Below are 23118 nucleotides of genomic sequence, written 5' to 3' on the forward strand. Positions count from 1 at the left end.
CCTCTCACCATTTCATAATCTCCTTCCCTCTACATCTGCTTCCCTGTTTCTCTGGGCTGCCTCCATGCCTGGAACAGAAACAGGAAGTGCTCATGCAGAATGGGTCCCACTCATAACATCAATGAGTAGGGGAAGTCCCCCAATGCCCTGGCCAAACTTACCTGAAAAATATAAATTCCACCTCACAACTCTTCTAAAAGGAAACTACTAGTGTAGTGGGACTGACACAGACAAAAAGGATAAATAAATAAAATAAATAAATAAAAGTAAATAAAGTGGTACTTAAGTGATTTTTTCTGCAAGAAGGAATATTTTTTCAAGGAATGTAGGGTCTTTCATGGCTCAAAATCCTAGACACAGATCATGGAAGAGTCTCTAAATGACCAAGTCCAGAAAAAAGGGAAGTCAGAATGTCTGGATACCGAAACAGCATAATGCTAGTGATTGTTTTTGTTAGGAATCTCTGAGTAAAATAATTTGTCAAATGCTTGCCAGAAATCTCGTTAATTCAATAATATGTCAGACAGGATATGAGTAAAGTGGAATGAAGACTCCTTTGGTTATACAAGAAATGCCTTTTGATGTTAGATAGGAAAGATAAAATTATTTCTGAAGTATTACAAGTATAAGATGCTCAAAAGATAAGGCATTTTTAACAAGTGTGCCTAGGCACTTTATGACTGTATTTAATTAGAAAGATATGTTGCTTATATGGTAGGATCTAGAAATGTTTTTATTAACAAACTATGCTATGCTGCTATTTTGCAATCATCATGAAACAATTGTCTTTGTACAGATTATTATAACAGTCTTACCCATGTTGAATCCACTGTGTGACAGTGGAAGAACAAATAACTCATAGTTTACAATCATCTACAAACTTAGATAAATCTAGGACAGAATTATTGTCTTAGAGATGTGAGAAACAGATGCCAAATATAAAAAGAAGCCAATGTCTGGCGTTGTGCTGCATGGCTAATAACATTTCTGCTTATTAAAGTAATACTTGGAACTCTATCTATATGGATTCTGTTAGACAGCTAATTAGTTACTCACTGCATAATATATGGCTTTATATTCAGATTTACATGTCAGCCAATAATACCAGCATTGTGGAATAGTATCAAAGTCCTTGGTCAAGTATAGATAATTAGTTCACTGCAGAGCTACAATCTACCTATCTGATGTCCTTTTTGGAAAAATAAATTAGCAGGTAAAAGAGAACAGATGCACTTTTTACAAAATTGATGTTGGTACAGGGATAAGAGGTCTCCAATGTCCCTGTTAATAAGCACTGATATAATACATTCATAGCTACTAACACTGATGAGACTATAATTACCCAGTTCAGGGGTTTGACCACCCTTTGTATAAAGGTTTTACAAAGGCTAATTTCTATGCTTCAGGAATGCAAATCACAGAGAGACTTGGCTTAAAGATGTTAATTAGAGGTTCAGATAAGCTATGTTCTAATAATCAGGCATCTAGTTACATTATCTGGGCCTATAAATTGGGTATTCTTTAGCTTTTAACAAGGAAAAGAGGATTTGTTCCTTAGGAATTACAGGGTTTAGCTGGGACTTCATAATCTATGGTAGTTATCCATGTAGGTGGCATAAAATTAGCACTGTGTTTGTCATTTGGGACATTAGGTATTTCCTTTGGATCAGAGCAGGCAGCAATTTTGTGGATTGGCTCTGAACACTGTTGTACATTAGTGCTTACCTTCTTGATAAAGTTAAAGAATGAGTCAAGTGATTTTTAGTTTCAGTGGCTATTTTACATTCCTATCCAGTTTTGAGCCTCTTTGTGGTATCCTTAATCATTTTTGCTTGTTTGCTTAAGGGACCTCTTAAGGTGGGTAGATTAGAATCTCATAAAGTCATCAAATAATTTCTTCATCTTGTTTTACAATTATTGTACATGGGTATGCCACAACAGGATTTTTTAAATTTGCAGTACATCTGTTGTGAAATGTAACTGTTTTATCAATGCAACAATTTAAGTATGAGTAGAAAATAGAAGCATAGGTAGTAAGTTTAGCAATGCTATCTAAAACACAAGGATTATTGTGGGATTGTATTTGGTCATCTAGTAATTGAAGAAGGATTACTTTTGAGAAGTCCCTGGATATAGAAGCAGGGACAGTACTATTACCAGTTTTAAAGGATTTTTTTACAGATTTGTACCCTGCTTTAATAACAGATAGTGATATACATCAAGCCATGTAAGCAGGAGACATGTCTTTGAAGACAAGATGAAGGATATAAGGGTCTTGATTAATTATTTTTATACAGAATCATCATTTGTAATATTGACAAGTGTTGAGTATGACTACCTCTGGTGGTATAGGTCAGATAGATAACTGATGGATAGTTGAAGTCCCACAGTATAAATGTATTAGAATTAATGGAGATTTTAACTAAGACATGATAGCTATTATGTTTAATAGGGGGTATTGTGTGTTATCAATATGTAGCTATGAATGAGTAATTAATATTGTTTACTATGATTTGGATATCTAAGAGATCAAATTTGAGGACCCAAGGAATCAGGTGAGAGGTGATGGTACCCTTAATAAATACTGATACATTCCCTGCAACTGCTAGAAATTCTGAAAACAAGCTAGGTGTAAAAAATAGTAAAAGAGGGTATACTATAATTTCTTTGAAGCCACATCACCATAACTGCACACATATAAATGCACTCAGTTTACAGGAGTGTGTCATTTTGGGGGACTTCTCAGTTAAGAATCTTAATATTCAGTAGAGCCACTTCAAAATGTTCTACTTCCTGTTTTTTTTGTAATCCTCCAAATTAATAGTTTGGAAATCCCAAGTGGCAACTTGCATTTAGAGTTATCCAAACACTTTGATTTTGCCAGCTGTTGTAATCTCCAAGAAGTACTCCTGAACTATGACTTCAGTCCAGTATTTCAAAAAGGATCCCTATCCTCTGTGTGACCTGAGTACATGCACTTCAATAAACAGTGAAATATTCCCCTTCCCTTTTACAGAACTACAAAAGAGACATGATCTCTATGCCAACCTCTGTTCTTGCTGGTGGTGTTGTTGCTGAATAGATCTTTCAGTTCCAGCTTTGCTCTCCTCCTTGATACTGAGGCAAGATGATCATGTATTCTTGAGTGTTTTTAATTGGATGAGTGCACACTGCACAAAGATGGCCTTCAGTGGCAGCTTCCAGTCATTACAGAAATGCTTAACTGGTTTGATGTGAAATCAGAAGCTTAGTGTCCTACTTCCTAAAGGTGTGCACTTCTTAAAAGTGTGCACTGGCCCAAAGCTGTAATCCCTTGCCTTTACAAGCATTGTCTCAGACAGATTAATAAAGTTTTTGCTGGTTGTCTCCCTACAGTCAACCTTGAACTTAATTACAAGCAGACAAATGTTGAAGAACCACAAGTCCCAGATACATGCCTGGATTGTCCTATACTTGAAACTCCATGCCAGAGAATCTGCCATCAATATACACTGAACACCAAAGGTATGAAGGCTTTTAGAATATGAATCATCTTCTTATAGTTAATAGCTTCTAGTTAGTTGTCAGAAAACATTATTTCATTATTTTTGGAGGTGGCAACAACCACCCAAAGATTTAACAGGCAGTAGTGTTTATGCTTTACATCCAAGAGGGACAAACCCTCCTGAATGTATGTGAATGTAATAGGATTGCAAGTTACCTTCTCCTTGTAAGCCTAAAAGAAGTTAATCTCGAAAACATCTAATCATCCCCTCTGGACATGGCTAGATCCAAGAAGGGGTTTGTGATGGCATTTACTAGATGACAATAAATAGCAGGGTAAAGTGATAAATATAAATTTCTGGAAGTAGCCATAAGTAAATTTGTAAGACTGATAAACTTATAGGCTGGTGTCAAAGTAAACTTCATTGGAAAATTGTATGGTCATGTAGTGGCTGTCCTTTCACTTCCTCGGTGATAGTTTTACCTGCTTTTTCCCTTAGAGTCTTGTTTCTGAGTCTGTCTGCTGCCTCCTTTGATGTAGCAGGAAATGCTTAAGACTCATTAGATTCCTTTTTTCATATTTTTTCACTAAGAGATTCAGCTGTCCTATCTTCAGTTTCAATACCTGTTTTCTTAATGTACTTTTAACTAGGGCCTCTTCTCAGTCTGTATACTGACTTCTTTAATCACTTTAACTGCTGTAGTTGTTTGGTAAAACCCATGCTCTCTATCAGTTTCTACACTGACTAATTTCAGTATTTTAATAAGAGACCTTTGACAAGGCTTATTGTTAGAAGTATCTTAATCTGCCACTCGGACAGTAATCAGCTCTTTTTGAGACTTCTAGCCATATATGTTTCTACATAGTGGGCTATGTACTTCTGGCAGTATATCAAGTTGAATTTTCCCCGATAACACCCATAGTTCTTTAAACTGGAAAAAATATTTTTAAACACTTTTATTGAATTATCACTTGTGACATAGGCACATTTCCATTTATATAAAAGTAATCAAACTGTATTAACAAGTTAAAATTAACAAACATTATTCTCCACATATATTGTTATATATCATATAACCTAAGCAACATTACCTACATTATTCAATTCCTGCCCTTTTTTTTTAAAACAAGAAGCATCTTTATTAAACCATGATGGTATTATCTGACAAATTTAGAGGAAGAGCTACAGGAATTCATTTTTTTTCAAGGTGGTCTGCATTTCTACTTGCATTAATGAGTATTCATATTTGTTTCCATGTACATTTATTACTACAGCTATCTGTGTAGTTAACATTTTATGTCTGCAGATATATTTTACTTTAATCATTGCAATCATCCTTCTTGAATTTAATAATCATAGTAGTTCTTTCCCTTTAACCACATCAGTAAGTTTTCAAATTTTAATGATAGTAGAATGCAGATTCGACATTTCTAGAATTTAACAGCTTGGCCTTATCATAATCCACATGTACGTTTTGAGCATCTTTTGTTTAACAGGCTGGTTGTTAGCATTGATAGGCTGCTAACTAGCAGTACTAGCTGTTACAGGTATAGTATTGGCATTAACTGTGTTGATGTGTCCATTCATAAAGCATTTAAAACAAACTGCTTTAAATATTTTTTTTTTTTTGGCTACAGGCAGAGAAATTTCCTTAGGTGAAGGTCAATTAGTAGGCCTTTGTGCATGTAAGCCTGTCCTAGAATCTGTGATGTTGGCTTACTAACAAACATTCTACTGCAACTACTATCTGTTCAGAAGACACATTGCCACTCTGGGATACCCACCTTCTAGAAGTAACCTCTTAAATGCATTTAAAGACAGAAATTAAGAATTTTGCTAGCACTGCTTGTATTAGATTCTAGCCACAGATTCAAAATGTATTTTAATGCATTTTAATCTATTATTTCTGTTTTATTTTAGTCTTACTGCTGTGTCCATATAAATGTCTAGTTATGACACTTTAAGCATTAATTCTTGACAACATATCTTCTTTCATTTTCTGACAGTCATGCACATCAGAAACCTCCAAAAGAAAGTATTTATGGCCTGTGCAGATATGTGCAATGATAGAATTCTTGAACATTCTATCCAGGGCCAGTCCACCCTAGCTGCCTACCTTTCAAAAGCAAAAAGACAAATTTCAATATCATCCCTATGTACAAGTTTTGAACTTCCCATTAGGTGCATGGCAGATGTATCAGTGTGGAAATCTGATGCTTGAGGCTTAACATGTACTCGTCTATGAAACCACACCTGTCATGTAGGATGGCAATGGAATTTACCAAGGCTTCAGTCAGTTTCTTCTTTTTTGCCAGAAACCAGTATCTTCAGTTAGTATGCACAAGAAGCAGTCTTGTCCACAGAACTAGCTACACCAGCTTCTCACACTCCACCTGTTCTCCTTGTCAGCTAGTAATTTAATACACTGCAGACCAATTCTGCAACTTTTACAGAACAAAAGCAACAGTATAGCATATGGTTTTACTTGTAATAAATGAATCATTGAAAAAATGAAACCATTTTCCAGTAAGTTCATTTTACTTAAAAGAAAGTTCAAAACAAAAGAAAAATGTTGCACACTCAGGAAATACATTATCAAACTACTGGGTCAAGTTTAGTCTCAGAAAATCTTTTCCTAGCAAATGTTGATTTACTACAAGTTTTTAAAAATTATTTATTTATTTATTAGACACTATGATTACTAAATAGGTGAGTTGGTTTGTTGACCCCCAATCTGGTGTCACCCTCATCTTTGCAGTTGTAAAAAAAAAAATCTCTTTTTTCTCTTTAAATCATTTATTCCATATGATTCTTAAAAAAAGTCTCTTTTTTTCTCAAACAACTGTAGCTGCTACAATATATGCAATACACGGAGTGCTTCAATTTATATATATATATATATATATATATATATATATATATATATATATATATATATATACTTCTTCTCTTTAGGCTGTTCCTGTTAGAGGTCGCCACAGCAGATCATCTGTTTCCATTTTTTCCTGTCCTCTGCATCTTGATCTGTCACACCAACCACCTGCATGTCCTCTCTCACTTCATCCATAAACCTTATCTTAGGCCCTCCTCATTTCCTCTTACCTGGCAGCTCCAGCCTTAGCATCCTTTTCCCAATATACCCAGAATCCCTCCTCTGCACATGTCCAAACCAATGCAATCTCACCTCTCTGACTTTGTCTCAAAACCATCCAACCTGAGCTGACCCTCTAATATACTAATTTCTAATCCTGTCCATCCTTGTCACACCCAGTGCAAATCTTAACATCTTTAACTCTGCCACTTCCAGCTCTGACTCCTGGCTTTTTGTCAATGCCACTGTCTCCAACCCATACAATATAGCTGGTCTCACTACCCTCTTGTAGATCTTCCCTTTCACTCTTACTGGTACCCGTCTGTCACAAATCACTCCTGACACTCTTCTCTACCCATTCCACCCTGCCTGTACTCTCTTCTTCACCTCTCTTCCACACTCACCATTACTCTGAACTGTAGATCCCAAATACATAAACTCATCCACCTTCGCCAAATCTACTCCCTGCATCCTCAAAATTCCTCTATCCTCCCTCTCATTCACACACATATATTCTGTCTTAGTCCTGCTGACCTTCATTCCTCTCCTCTCTGGAGCATATCTCCAGTTCTCCAGGTTCTCCTCAACCTGGTTCCTACTCCCACTACAGATCACAATGTCATCTGCAAACATCATAGTCCATGGTCACTCCTGTCTGCTCTCGTCTGTCAACCTGTCCATCATCATTGCAAATAAGAAAGGGCTCAGAGCTGATCTTTGTTGTAATCCCACCTCCACCTTAAAAGCATCTGTCACTCCCACTGCAGACTTCACCACTGTCACACTACCCTTGTACATATCCAGTACCAGTCTTAAATACTTCTCTGTCACTCCTGACTTCCTCATACAGTAACACAACCCCTCTCTAGGCACCCTATCATATGCTTTCTTCAAGTCCACAAAGACACAATGCAACTCCTTCTGACCTTCTCTATATTTCTACATCAACACTCTCAGAGCAAACATCACATCTGTAGTGCTCTTTCCTGGCATTAAACCATACAGCTGATCACTAATCATCACTTCACTTCTTAACCTAGCATACACTACTCTTTCCCATAACTTCAAGCTGTGACTGATCAGTTTTATCCCTCTGTAGTTACTACAGCTCTGCACATCACCCTTATTCTTAAAAATAGGTACTAGAACACTTTTTCTCCACTCCCTGGACATCCTCTGACTTTCCAAGATTTCATTAAACAATCTGGTTAAAAACTCCACTGCCATTTTTTCTAAGCACCTCCATGCTTCCACTGGTATCTCATCTGGACCAACAGCCTTTCTATTCTTCATCCTCTTCATAGCTGTCCTTACTTCCTCATTGCTAATCTGTTTCACTTCCTGATTCACTATCCCCACATCATCCAACCTTCTCAATCTCTCATTCTCTTCATTCATCAGTCCCTCAAAGTACTCTTTCCATCTGCTCAACACACTCTCCTTGCTTGTGAGTACGTTTCCCTCACTATCCTTTATCACCCTTACCTGCTGCACATCTTTCCCAGCTCGGTCCCTCTGTCTGGATAATTGGTACAGGTCCTTTTCTCCCTCTTTAGTGTCCAACATTTCACACAACTCTCCTTATGCCTTATCCTTAGCCTTTGCCAACTCTCTCTTTGCCATGCTCCTCATCTCCTTATACTCCTGTCTACTTTCTTCAGCTCTCTGACATTCCCACTTCTTCTTCACCAGCCTATTCCTCTGTATACTCTCATGTACTTCCTCATTCCACCACCAAGTCTCCTTGTCCTCCTTCCTCTATCTAGATGTCATACCAAGCACCTTTCTAACTGTCTCCCTTACCATCTCTGCTGTAGTTACCCAGCCATTCGGTAACTCTTCACTGCCCCCCAATGCCTGTTTTAACTCTTCCCTGAACTCTACCTCACAATCACCCTTTACCCCTATATTTACCCCTATTTTTTATAAATATTATTTTTAAATATATTTAATAATATAATATATATATAATATAATAATATAATATAGTATTTTATAAATATCCCTATATTTACATTTAGAACAACAGGGACATGTAATACTTCTAATGTGATATATTTTGTGAAGTGCACATTTTGTAAAAGTTTCTACATAGGAAAAACAAATAAGAAGCTTAAAGAAAGATTTAGTGCACATTTATCGGACATTAGAAGGAAGATTGAGACTAATGCCTTATCTAAACATGTTATTACTCATAGAAATGAACATAAATTCAAATTTAAAATTTTACAGAAAGTATATATAGGGGTACGCGGAGGTGATCTAGTGAATAAGCCTGAATATTTAGACTATAAGTGGATAAACATTTTTAGGGCTGATAAACCCCCCCCCCAGGTTTAAACACTTGCAATAGTTTAAAATCAGCACTTAAAATGAAGCGTGATAGCTTGTAAAGCAAAATGTGTGCATATGCTGGTTTTAAGTATATATAGCTTTAAGTAAGCAAATGTGCTTTTTTCTTTGCATTATATTTTTCTGTGTCACATGTCTTTCATTAATTATTCATTTAATTATTTAATTATTGCAATTGCCTTTTTATTGGCTGGTGGTTGTTATATAAGAGCAATATGTTGCATTTCAGGATATGTATTGAGAAAGAGTATTGCTACTGAAAAGCTCTGCTATTTTATTTGTTTTTCTGTGTATGCCTTATAAAATCACTGGATGTTGGATTTCTGGTCTCTTTTACTTTCAGAATTTTGACTTGCCATTTTGCCTGGGAGTCCTTTACACCATTGGAGAATTTCTGTCATTGAACTGTAACTTTTTGGTGTTTCTCCTTATGGTGCATCCTTGCTATCTACCAGCCAGACAGCTATACTGCTTTTTAACTTCTAAGATGAATTGTCTACAGAATTTCCTTGTGGTTAATAATAACCCCTTATTGGAACTGCATACAGCGACTGATGATAGTAACAATGTAAGTAATGGCCCCATTAATGATGTCAAGCTTCATGAACTGTTGAAAGATTTAAAAATACTTGAACGTAAAACTGAAGCATACAATAGAATGCAATGGCAGAGCCTGAGTTTCAATGTTTATTTAAATTTAACTGTAGTGCCAAGGGGGTTAAGAATCATAAAAATGCCAACGTATGGAAGAAAATATCCTGACCAGCTTTGGAAGTGGCAGGAAATGAATTTAAAATTGGGTACGGATTATATGCAATTCATGAACACCTTTTTCTTGCAGTACGAGGCAGAATTAATGGCTCAAATAGAACAATTGCAAGTTAAACTTGTTGAGTCTGTTGATTTTCCCCATATTTCTATTCATTATAATCAAATGTTGGAAAGGCTGAAAGTTTATGAGAGTAAAATTGTGACTGTAAAAAAAATGCAAATTGCTTTGTGATGTCAATGACTTCAAGAATGGGAGCATTTTTGATTGGCCAAGACATCCAGAGAAAGTGAAATCATATGCGGAAGCAATTCAAACAGTGCGAACGAGACCGGCTGATAATAGCTTATTAACTTTGACAACAAAACAACAACTTGTACAAATGCCTATGGCAAAATGTAGTGAAGCTGTAAAAGATTTAGACAGGTTCACCCCAATTATTCAAACGCAAAAATGCGTAAGTGCCTTGGAAAATGAACCAAGCACTTCTGCTACTGCCATAGTATCTTTAAATATACAAAATGCGGGAACAGAAATGCCCAAGAATGAAATTGATCAATGTTTTTTTTTAGCAAAAGCACCATTTCATCTGGACCAACCAGCATGATCCAGGGAAAGATCCAGAGGAAGAAGCAGAAGCAGGAAAAGGAATCGTCTGGAAGTAGAAATAGAAGAATCAACCAACACAGACATAGAGACTTGCAAACTGAGCAAGGCAGGCCCAGTGGGACCGTTATTGAACAGCAAAAAAACTCAGGACATAAGTAACATTGTAAATTTATCATTGTATACCTTACATTCTGTAGAACTGAATGTATTAAACAAGGGACTTTCCTTCATCCCTTCATGTGATGGGGATTTTAATCAAATGATTACAGAACTATGGCTATTTGTAAGATCTATAGACTTGAATTTGATTTATAAAGGCAATACTGATGTAGTTAATGATGAATTGAGGCATAGTAGCCTATTTGTTCCTATTAGTGGTCCTACTGAAAAATTCTTTTACATACTTTGTGAACAGGAATTACATTATTTTTTTTTAAGCAAAGAAATTCTAGTAAGTATTTTAATTTGAGCAATGATGAACATATGGCTCTGCATAACCTATGCTCGAATGATGAAATCATTATAAAATAAGCCGATAAAGGGGGTAAAATTGTTTTAATGGACGTTAATCAATATAAAGAATGGATGTATGCATTTTTAAATGATGATATAACATTTGTTCAAATTAATTGTAATTTTGTAAATAATGTTGTTAATAGAGTGAAAACTCTTTTATATGACTCTTTAATTGATGGGTCTATAACATCAGAGCAGTATAATTTTTTATATTTAAAGAATCCAATTACATCTATACTATATGGGCTTCCAAAAATCCATAAGTGCCTTAATAGACCACCTATGAGACCCATAGTGTCAGGTAGAAAATGGGTTACTGTTAACACTATCAAAATACCCAGAGAAACATCTTTCTGGATTACTAAATACAAGTAAAAGTTATATAAAGGATGCAAAATATCTTTTGAGCCATTTAAGAAATTGTGCACATAGTTTTGGTAATGTTAATCAAATGTTGTTGGTTACTATGGATATAAAATCACTATTCACCGTTATTCCTAATAATTATGGATTAGAATCAATCAGAAAAATGTTATGTAAAGATAGTACCTTCTCAGCAACAAAGATTGAATTTATGTGTTCTTTGTTGTCTATTGTGTTAAATAATAATGTTTTTTTATATGATGATCAGTTTTACTGTCAAAAAAATGGAGTTGCTATGGGCACTCCGGTGGCTAACATGTATGCAAATCTTGTATTAAGTAGGTGGGAAGAACAGTATATTTTTGATGAAAATGAATAATTTAGAAATTAACATTTGGTATTTTTTAAACATTTTGTTGACGACTTTTTAATATGGAAGGGTGACATTGAAACCCTTAATAATTTTGTTAAAGTGCTACATGAAAGTACTGACTTTTTGATTTTTGATATACAATAGTCATATGAAATAATTAATTTCTTGTACTTAGTTATCATTATTAATGGTGATTGTTTTGTTACCATGATACATAGAAAAGATGTCCAAAGAACAAAATTTTTTACATTCTAAAAGTATGCATCCCAGGCATATATGTAAGGGTGTGGTAAAAAGTCAGTTATTAAGAGCCAGTAGGTTATGCACTAAAGAAGAATATTTTGATGCAGAGTTGAATAATATGGAAAATATTTCTTAGAAAGATGTTATAATCTAACACTGGTTAGTGAAGTAAAGACACTGGTAAAAAGAGAGAGATTTACAACAGCTAGGCCATATTTGCATAACGATACACAGACCACTACACAGAGTGATGTGAAAGTCAGAGACACTGACTATAATTTGAAATATATAATGAGTTATAATAGACATACTAGACAAATACAAAACATTATAAAGAAGAATTGGAGCATTTTAAATACTAACTCTGATGTTCTTTGTATTGTGGGAGACAGACTGAAATATGTATACAAGAAGGAAAGAAATTTGAAACAAATGCTTTGTTATAAGGATTTTAATACTAAGAGTAAAAATGTATCTAAAATAGTAAAACCTGGTATTGTCTCATGTTTAAATTGCATTTTCTGTAAAGAGATCAGCACATAATTTTGTTTTGAACATTCAGTTAATCATGAAATATTTACATTTAGCACAACAGGGACATGTTTAATGTCATATATTTTGTGAATTGCACATGTAAAAGTTTCTACATAGGAAAAACAAATAAGAAGCTTAAAGAAAGAATTAGTGCACATTTATCGAATGTTAGAAGGAAGATCGAGCTTTATCGAAACATGTTATTACTCATGGAAATGAACATAAACTCAAATTTAAAATTTTACCGAAAGTATATATAGTGGTATGTGGAGATGATCTAGCGCATAAGACTGAATACTTAGAATATAGGTAGATAAACATTTTTAGGGCTGATAAACATCCATGTTTAAACACTTGCAATCATTTAAAATGAGTGCTTAAAATGAAGTGTGATAGCTTGTAAAGCAAAATGTGTGCATATGCTGGTTTTAAGTATATATAGCATTAAGTAAGCAAATGTGCTTGTTTCTTTGCATTATATTTTCCTGTGCCACATGTTTTTCATTAATTATTCATTTAATTTTTTAATTATTGTAATTACCTGGCTGGTGGTTGTTATATAAGAGCAATATGTTGCAGTTGAGGTTATGCACTGAGAAAGAGCATTGCTACTCGAAAGCTCTGCTGTATTATTTGTTTTAATGTGTATGCCTTATTGAATCGCTAGATGTTGGATTTCTGGTACCTTTTACTTTCAGAATTTTGGCTTGCCATTTTGCCTGGGAGTCCTTTACACCAGGGCAGAATTTCTGTGATTGAACTAATACTCCTTCAGACCATATAAAATACTACATCAGCAAACACTTTTAATATATTCACTCTAGTTCAAAGCAGCCAATAAACATCATAGAAGGGAAAAAACTTAGCTACAGCTTGTAACATTTAAAGAGACATCATGCTTTCATTGCAGGTTTAATAGAAACTCTGTCATTTAGACCTGGGTATTTATCAGATTGCCATAAAATAATCCAATGCAATTCTCTGCTTTCAGTGAAATTTTTTTGCATCACCTCCACTTATATTTTCAAAAATAACTTCAACAACTTGAAATCTAAAGCCATGTCCATTTTCATTCTGCATGCAGTGTCTGGCTAGTACATGTTTAGTGTCACCATTCCCAATAAAATACATATGCTCCCTGACTCATTCCATCAGTGACCTGTTAGTTTTTCCTACATAGAAACAGTGGCAAACTATGCATGTTACCAGATATATCAAATTCCTGGTTCGACAGTTAGTTTTAACTTCACATTTATACTCAAACTGGGTGACTAGATGAATAAAACATGTTGGTATATTAATAAATGTACATAAATTGCATGAAAGGCATTGCTTAGTACCTGCCAACCACCACCTAATCTCTTATCTTTTTCTTTTGGATTTTTATAGCACAGCTGCCTTTTGAGAGATTTCTTGTTCTTAAAAGCAAAATTTGGTCTGTGACCAACAACTTTTGAAATACGATTGTCTAAGATCAATCTAGACCAATTCAACTTAATAATGTTCATTATGCCAGTGATATCACTAGTATAAAAAAAGACATGGGCACACTATTCCTATTACTAATGGCCTGGGGAGACTTTGCTTCAAAAATTTGGTTTGAAAAATATGGCTTTGCCTTATTTACCCTTTGTGCAACTCCTATACAATGTTCCTTTCAACCTCACATGCTTTATAGCCCCTTTCATGAAATTCATTTCTAAGCATCTGGACATCTTACCTGAAAATTTCATCACAATTGTTCAGTCTTGATACTATCATTGTTTGACCCTTGATAACATTCCGAAATATATGGCCTGGGTGCATACTGTCCCTGTGCAAAATGGCATTCCTCCTACAAGATTTTCTATATAATTTAGTCTGGAGGCTCAAGGTTGTGTCAATGCTAACTAGCACATCCAGGAAATCTATTTCACTAGTAGAGAACTTGTATGTGAATTTTAAAAAGGAGGTAGTGGACTCCAAATAACTAATGAACAGCTTAAGCTGTTCTTCAGTCCCCCCCCCCCCACACACACAAGAAACAAGTCATCTACAAATTCCTGTAGAAGCTCTCTAGTGGGGCATATTCATCCAAATTTAACAGGGAGTTGTTCTCCCACTCAGCCATGACAATGTTTGCGAAGCTATTGGGACAGGGTGTGCCCTTAGCTACACCAACCTTCTGTAGAAACAGATGTTCTTCAAAAAGAAATACATTCTTTTCTAACACAATTTCTGGGAACATACAAATAAGATCAGTTTTACTTGGGGTAAAATCACTGTGTTTAACAAGGAATTCATGTACCATAGAAATTCCCAAAGAATGAGAGATGGCAGTAAATAATGATACAACATCCATTGTTACTAACAGAAAGCCAACTCTCAACTTTCCATTTACACTATATTTGTATGTCTTTGAGAAACTGTTTGCTGTCTCTCAGGACCTGTTCCTGTCTCTCCAATAGAGGTCTCAGGTTCTTTTCAAGGAATATAGAAAAGGGCTCTGTGAGCCAACCACTTTGTGAAACAATAGGTCTAAATGGTGGTTGTAATGCATTCTTATGTATTTTTGGGAGTCCATAGAAAACTGGAATCAGTGGGAACTCAACAGATAAATAGGTCTATAATTCATTGATAATAATATGACTGCAATAACAGTCAAACAAAGCAGCATCAACCTCAGCTTTCATGGTATCTATCACATCAAAATTAATTCTGGCATAAACACTCTCATCTAACAAAGTAGAAAAAATAGTATTAAATAATATTCATAATCCATTACAACAATGGCATCACCTTTATCAGTATTTTTTATCATTATATCACCATCTTGTTGCAAAGACACTAGCACTTCTTTCTCTGAAGCACTCAGGTTACAAAACTTTCTTTTAAGCATGCCACTATTGGTAGATTGCAACAAGTCATGTTCACATTTTTTACAAAATGTGTCCAATACCGAATGTAAATTTGGCTGAAAAGTGCTTGGTTTCTCAAAACTAGAAGCCACTTCACCATTATTAGAATACCATATTTTTACCATTACATTGCATGCAAACTTTTTAATGTCAATAACTCTCTGTGAACTGAGAACCTTGTGCTGGAATAAAATTTAAACCATGACTTAAAAGTGACATCTGAGCAGCTGTTAAACATTTCTTATAGATCTTGGGCAAGATTCACGATGGCTTGCACGGAGTCTAAGAGTAGTGTAAGACTCCATGCAGCCATCGCTATCCAGGAACAGCCTGTATGTGCGTGTAAGAGAGCACCTAAAATGGCTCTTACACGGACAGGGTGTGGATATGCTAATTACCTCACTTGCAGCTGAAAGGCATGCAAATGAGGTAATTTCGTGATCTAGGAAGCAGAAACCTGCCCGTGTAAGAGCCGTGTTATCTGCAGAAATGTACTCAGTTGATAACGGAGTACCATTCTGCAAATAACACAATGGAGCCTTGTCAGCTCCAAATAAAGGTTGCAAATGTCCCAGGCAGCATGCCAATGGCCAAATATGTGGCCACAGACAACGTAGCGCAGCGCCGCAAAAACGGGCTGCGCTATAAAAAAAAACAGAAAAATAAAAATATTAAACCCACAAACGTGGGTGTTATGCAAAGCATGAATTTACAATGTAAGGGAATAGCAGGCAGAAAACAACATGGCCACTGAGTAGGGGTTGCTAAGGGGGGAAGCTGAGTGTAAGACATGTAACTAAGCATTAGTAGGCAATCCCATGTAAATAACTGGTAGGATAGTGAATCGTACTGTCACATAGCAAATGAGCACATTCCGTGCAGTGTAGGAGTAGGATAAGGGGGAGTAACAGAGTAGGAGATAGGTGACATCACAGGGGGGGATGTATGAAAGAAATGCAGCTCATTGGAGCACAGTGGCATGTGAAAGATGTCAGTCACACATCATGGAAAGAGCAGTGTCAACAAGTAGGCATGGGAAAGCCAAGAAATGGAAGGTGTACACTATGGATAACACCAAAGTTTCTTGCAGGGCGTGCATGCGCGCGTGTGCGCTCTGGTAGGCACGAGTAAGAGAGAGTGCACGCATGTAAGCGTGAGTGCGTGCGTTTAAGGCAGAATAAGCATGTAGGAGTCTGTTTAAACACCTGTAAGCTTGTTTGCGCTGGTGTGCACGCGTTTTAACCTGAATAAGCAGATTGTACTCTGTCTAAGCATGTGTGCACACGTGTTAGCCACTGTGAGCGTGTTTTCGCTGGTATGCGTGTCGCTCCCCCCTGAGGAAACAGAAGGGAAAAGGAAGCATGAGAAATAGTAGAAAGCTAGCAGGGATTACTGGCAGAGCTAGCAGGTGAAAACAATCAGAAGCAGGCAATTACACAGGCAGAACAGTAGCCCAGCCCAGCACTTAAAACTCTGCAAACAGTGCAGAATGTTTCTCTCAAGAGACACTGCAACAGAGGAGTAAGCTATTAGAAGTGAAAACTGAAAAAGCTTCACTCAGACCAAAAATGCTAGGGGCTGCCATAGCTGTTATAAGGAGACATATGCAACTTGCTGAGGATGGTGACTATGCAAATGCTGCCGGACAACCCACAGTGAGGAGACGGAGAAGAGTCTACAGGCTCAGGGTCACCTACCAGGGGTTACATGAGCTGGAGATAGTGGAGTGCTATAGAGTGGACAGAGACCTCCTACAGCAAATTGTTGAGATGTGCAGGCCATGCCTCAACACACAGAACCAACAGAGGGGAACCCATCCCAGTGGAAACCAAGGTATGTGTTGGCCTAAGAATACTAGCAACAGGTACCTTCCAGAGACCAACTGGTGATATGATGGGGATATCACAGGCATCAGCATCCAGGGTACTGCACCAGTTCCTGGATGCCATGTCAGCACATGTCGATGATCATGTATATTTCCCCAATTCCCGTGATGTATTGGCCAGCAATATGCGTCTCTTCCAGCAAATAGCAGAATACCCTGAGGTAGTGGGTGCAATAGACTGCACGTATATACGCATCAAAGCACCAGCAAGTGAGCGAGGTAGGGCCTACATTAACCGCAAGGGCTATCCCTCCATCAACTGCCAGGTCGTGTGTGATGCCCAGGGCATAATAATGAATGTGTGTGCTGGCTGCCCTGAAAGCTACCATGATTCCCATATCTGGCATTTGATGCAGCTGTACCAGACATTTGCCAATGGGGACATCCCACATGGTCACTTAGTGGGGGATGCTGGCTACGCACTAGAACTGTGGCTGATGACACCCATCAGAAATGCACACACACCTGAACAAGAATGCCATAGTGAGGCACATGCACAAACACAAAATGTAATCGAGCGTGTGTTTAGGCTGCTCAAGTCACGGTTCCGGTGCCTGGACACATCTGATGGAGCCTTGCAGTACTCACCAACTACATGTACCCAAATTATCATGGTATGTGCTATGCTACATAATATGATTCTACGAAAACAGCTGCAGCAGGACCAGCATAGGGCTGGGCCAAACAGCCCCCCACCATTGCCAAGCCAATCACAGGCAGAGCATGACTCAGAGGAGCAACAACCTGAGCCTGCCCCAGTAGGCAGAAGGAGGCGTGTCCAGTATGCCTTGGCCTTGGCAAAGAGGCAACGCATAGCACATACACTGGCTCAGTAGGAACCCTGGAAATAATACCTCTCTCTGACTCACACATATAGTAAAAGGGATGCCTAAGTTGACACAACCTGCTTTCAAACATGTACTGGGAGTGTAGTATGTGCATCCAACATAGACAGCCTTGCAGCACCACCTGAGGCATGATTGCCATGTGTTAAGCAATGTAACACCATGTAGTATATGCAAACTTGATGACCTTGACTAACATCCTACCCTCACCAAGCATGATGCCACAATATGAAGACAAGATAATCAATTACAATAATTGGCTTAAGTATTGCTGTTAGTCAAAGGGGATCCAATGCATGTCAGCCTGGGATGACATGCTGAGCAAGACATGATGCTCCACCTGCTAGGGATGGCGTGCACCTATCACTCCTGGCCTTTTGGATACTGGCAAAGGCTGTTGTCACCCCCACTGTGCCTTGAATAGGTAAGGCTCAAAACACAAACCCACCTCCATAGGTATCGCAAGGGATAAGAACCTAGACATAATGCTTCCCAATGCCAGAAGTCTAAACTGCAAGATGCATGCAGTCCAAACTCTCCTCAGTATGGAGAATGTTGATATCTGTTCTGTAACAGAAACCTGGGTCAAGGCTCACAAGAGCACCCTAACACTACCAGGTTACACCTCATACCATGCTTTACAGCCCCAAAACATGGAACAAACTACAAAAGGAGGGTGACTATCAATAATTGTCAAGGATAACCACACCACCAGGTTGGTACCACAACAAGAAGCAGCATGGACTATCCATGGGCAAGTAACAGTGGCTAAAACTTCCTCCCAGTTTGTAGCCTGCTACAGACTACCCTCCTAATGCCAGGAGCTGCACTTGGCCTATTTCGGAACACATGAAAATATCAAGCTCTCCAAACAACATTATATTGGGTGACTGAAAATACTCAAACATAGACTGGGATTATTATTCTAGCTCCAACACCCTAGGCCAAAGGTTCCTAGAATTCATAAACGAAAATGCTCAGGAACAACTTACCACTCCCACAAGAGGGGTAAGCATACTGGATGTGATAATCAGCAACATGGGTACTCTATGGCCAGATGAGAAATGTATCCCTCACTGGTAAGATCAGATCATAGAGTAATCACACTGGATATTCACATCCTGACCACAGTCCCTGGGCAGAAAACCACAGTGAAAAACATGTGTAAAACAAATGTTGCACTCCTCCAAACTGATGTGGAATCCATTAAAGGCCCTGTGCCTGTGGAAAATATGGGCCACACCTCAGAACCCTTTATAAATGCATTCTATGAACACTTTCAGGAATGCATGGATTATGCAATCCCAAATAAAACTAAGACCCAATTCCATACACGCAGGTATCTGGCCTGGTGGACCCCAGCCATTACCAAACCATGCAAAAGAAGGAGGAAGCTACTACATGATAGAGCAAATCCCAAAAAGGGAAGTAATCTCTGATCAGTATCATGGCAAAAAACTATGGCCACACATAAAATCCACTAAGGCCAGCTACAACATGTTGAATCTGTGAATCTTGAGGAAATGTTACACCTGCCCCATGTACACAGACAACACCCTCCTCCCACCAAGAAATACAAATATATGTGAGAGATGCAACTATTTATCCAAACTGGAGGCCAAGCTCTCTCAACTCAGTACTGGCAAAACTAGTCAGGAGGAGAAGGTAACCACACACACCACAAACCCAGTCTCACATAGACCTATCACAACTGCAAACCAAAGACATAAACACAAAAACATTCCTGGAGGCTCTAATTAAAAATCCACCAAATCAACAGAGGCCTCCAAAGCAGACACCCAAGCAACCACTACCTCAAAACATAGCACATGCAACAGATAGTTCACAACGTCAGTGTGCCAAACAGTCACAACCCTTAAGGACAAACAACATGCCTGATACACTTGTAATAGGTGACTCCATAGTCAGACATACTGATGTCCCGCTCACCAGACTGAACAAGGAAAAGGTTACAGTAAGCTGCCTGTAGGCCGCTACAATCCGCCACATAACACAAGCATGCAGGTCACTCCAAAGCAAGTACAAATATGACTCAATCATTGTCCATGCTGGTGTGAATGACCTGAGACGTACCTCCCTGGACTACATGAAAAGAGACATAGAGGAGCTCTCTGATTATGTATCCCAGGCTGGTATGACCTTGACCCTGAGCAGCATCCTACCCTCACCAAGAATGATGCCACAGTACAAACACAGAATGATTAGCTTTAACAATTGGCTCAATTACTGGTGTCATTCCTAGGGGATCCAATGTCTGTCTGCTTGGGATGACATGCTTGACAAGCCATGCTGCTTTGCCAGGGATGGTTTGCACCTGTCACCCCTGGGCTTCTGGATATTGGCTAAGGCTCATGCCACCTCCATAGTGCCTTTTTTAGGTAAGGCTCAAAAGACAAACCCACCTCCCTAGAAAACATAAGTGGAAAAAACATAAGGGTAATGCTGCTCAATGCCAGAAGTCTAAACCTCAAGATGCATACTCTCGAGGCCCTCCCTAGTATGGAGAACATTGACGTCTGTGCAGTGACGGAAACCTGCTTCAAGTCTCCTGAGAGCACCCCAGCACTACCAGGTTATACCTCATATCATGCTTTTTGGCCCCAAAACCTGGACCAAACCACAAAAGGAGGGGGAGTATCCATATTCATCAAAGATACCCACACCTCCAGGTTACTGACAACGCACGAAGCATCGGGGACCATCCATGTGCAACTAACCGTAGGCAAAACAGCTGTACAGTTTGTAGCATGCTACAGACCACCCTTTCAAACCCAGGAACCCCACTCAGCCTTCCTGAAGACACTGGAGTGTATGAATGTCTCTCCAAATACCAAACAAGGTACTCACAAATTACCACATAGGTGGTAATCCATTACGTACGGAAGAAGTAATCAGGGACCTAGGGACACAAGTGGACAGTAACCTCTCATGTGACACTCACATTGCCAAGGTGGCTAGGAAGACCTTCTATATTGGCCACCTTATCATGAAAGGATTCACATCTACATCAAGAGAGGTCATTGTGCCCCTATACTCTTCTCTTATCAGGCCCATAATTGAGTACAATGCCCCATTTGTGATGTACCTTACCCGACACCTGCAGCAGTTAGAAAGACCCCAAAAGTACCTCACCAAGAGGATAAAGGGTCTCAAACATTTGTCATATGCTGCCCGGCTGAAGAAACCCCAGCTATATTCGGTCACATACTGTCTACTCAGAGGCGATGTATGCCCGATGTACAAGGCCATGTCCAATCCAGAATTAATGGAAATACCCCACCTCAGAAAATCCAAATCCATCAGAGCCACGAGAGATTTCAACCTCAAGACATAAATAAATAGGATGTGCTGGAGGGACAGATTCATAACCCAGAGGCTCCCTACACTCTGGAACAGAATCCCAGTCCATGTTAGGCAGAGCCCCTCACTGACTCTCTTCAAGAGGAATCTTGACGAGTGGATGGGAGATCATAGATTTACACTGGGGGTCATCACTGTGTCACGCCTAGACAAAGGCACAGTAAAGTAAACCCTAAATGGGCATAATATTCATATAGCAAGGGGTGGTGAAAGCCACACACACTCTGGCTAGGCTTATAAATGTCCTAGGGCAGATAGCCTAGTATGAGCCTATGAATCTATGAAGATACAAATTGTACAGGACACTAAGGATAATCACAAGGCTTTCTTAACTGATGGTAGGAACCTTGGTGGGAATTCACAGATATGCTCTGCATTACTCAAATATTACAAACAATACACCAAACCCACACACATTGCCAACATCCAACCTGACAGGTTCAGTGCAAACACCCCCCCCCACCAAAATGCCAAATATCTATCCCAGCAGAGTGCTGGCCCCTGACATTGCAGATGCTGAGGTAACAGCCAGCATCTTCAAAGCAAAACACACAGCATCAATGGTACGAGATGGTGTCCTGGGCTGCGTCCAACATGAACTCCAAGAAGAATGGAACGCCAAATAACACTACTGCTCAATCTCAGCCTTACCACAGGATATGTACCCAAAGAGCAGTGTACAGCAACAGTGATCCCTCTCCACAAAGGTGGTGCCTGAATGGATACTGCAAATTATCACCCCAGAATCCTGACAAGCTTGGTCTGCAAAGCTATGGAAAGGATCATCATGGACCACAGAAATAACGATATTGGGGACCTACAGACACTGGACCCCACCCAGTGTGGCTTTCTTAAGGGCAGATCCTGCCCCTTAAACATGTTTGACTCATTTGAAGCAGTCATCAAGGCCATTGATGAGGGGAATGTGGTCCACACAGCCTATCTGGACCTTGCAAAATCCTTCCATACAATACCCCATGTGTTCATTATAGATAAGCTCACCAGCTTAAATATAAACCCCTATGTCAGTAGATGGGTTGCAAACCAGCTCAAGGACAGAACTGACATGGTCAGAAATGCTGCAGCCATGTCAGACTACAAACCAGCTACAACTGGCATCCCACAAGGCTCAGTCCTCGGACCTCCCTTGTTTGGTATATATTTCCCATAGGTACAGGCCAACATGGAAGGACTGTGTCTGAACAAGTTTGCAGATGACTACAAATGGGGCACCATATCTGACCCTCCAGCTGACACAAGCATCCTACAAAAGGGCCACATAGAAACAGACAACTGGTGCCAGAGCCATGTCATCAAGCTAAATGCAGAAAAGTGTATAGTCATCCCCTGTGGATAAACAGTAAGTGCCCACCAATTACCACATAGGTGTTAACCCATGAAGTACTTTAGAAGTAATAAGAGACCTGGGGTCACAATTTGATAGATATCTTGCATTTGACAACCATGTGGCTGTAGTGGTTACAGAAACATACCATATACCCACCTAATCATGAAGGTATTCACATCTACATCAGGAGAGGTCATCGTGCCTCTTCAGTCATCCTTCATCAGCCTCACAATTGAGTACAATGGCCCCTGTGGGATGTACCTCAGCAGACACCTCCAGCAAATGGAAAGACCCCAAAAGTACCTCACCAGGAGGATCAAAGAGCTCTAACAGATGCCATGTGTTGCCTGATTAAACAAACTGCAGCTCCACACAGTGCCATACTGCCTGCCCAGAGGCAATCTGTGCCTGATTTATAAAGCCATGT

This window comes from Protopterus annectens, chromosome 3.part1, assembly GCF_019279795.1.
Source record: "Protopterus annectens isolate FY-2018-M chromosome 3.part1, PAN1.0, whole genome shotgun sequence".
NCBI classification, from domain to species: domain Eukaryota; kingdom Metazoa; phylum Chordata; order Ceratodontiformes; family Protopteridae; genus Protopterus; species Protopterus annectens.